We start from the raw sequence: 772 nt of genomic DNA, 5'->3' as shown, positions 1-772 counted from the left end.
GGTACTTCGTCGTTTGGAACTCGGTCGTTGGGTACTTCGTCGCTTGGTACTGGGAGGTCGTTCTAGAATCGGTCGTTGGGTACTCGGTTGTTGGGTGCTCGGTCGTTGGGTACTCGGTCGTTGGGTGCTCGGTCGTTTGGTGCTCGGTCGTTGGGTACTTGGTGGTTTGGTACTGAGTGGTTGGTTGATACCTGTTGGATGGTTGGTACAAGAAGGCCGGCACGTTGTTTGTGCCTTGCGCCGAGTACAGCGTTGGAGACTCGCGCGGGGCTAGAGCGGGGTAGGGGGCAGGTAAGGTGTTGTCCGCGGAGGAAGAGGCGGCTCGGAGGACAGGATAGTCGAGCGTCGGGGCGGCGAGCAGTTGCGCCGCGGCGAGTTGTGCAGCCGCCAATTGGGTTGCCGCAAGCTTCGTGGCGGCTAGGAGGGTCGCCTGCAGCTGCGCAGAGTTCCGTTGCGCCAGACTTAGTTGCACACCGTTCAGTTGCGCGGAACTTAGTTGCGTGGTGGCGAACCGCCGGGGGTCCGAGGACGGGACCTCAGCCGCACCGTGGCCGCCGCCCGAGCCGTTACCGCTCCAAGTCCGCCGTCGTGGTGGCGGTGTGCGGAGTCGCTCCATGTCGATGACCACAGCCACCGAACTGTTCTGATTGTCTGGTAACCACGGACCAATCTCCTTGTCCAGCATCTCGTCCGTCAACGGGCCGCCGCCTTCCGCGACCGTCCTGCCCACCGAGGCCGTCCTGCCGCTGCCCACCGAAAGAGCCGTCCTGCC

Source organism: Gregarina niphandrodes (genome assembly GCF_000223845.1).
Source record: "Gregarina niphandrodes unplaced genomic scaffold scaffold00006, whole genome shotgun sequence".
In the NCBI taxonomy this organism is placed as follows: domain Eukaryota; phylum Apicomplexa; class Conoidasida; order Eugregarinorida; family Gregarinidae; genus Gregarina; species Gregarina niphandrodes.
The sequence above is the reverse complement of the archived record's forward strand: the minus strand, read 5'-3'. Positions refer to the sequence as shown.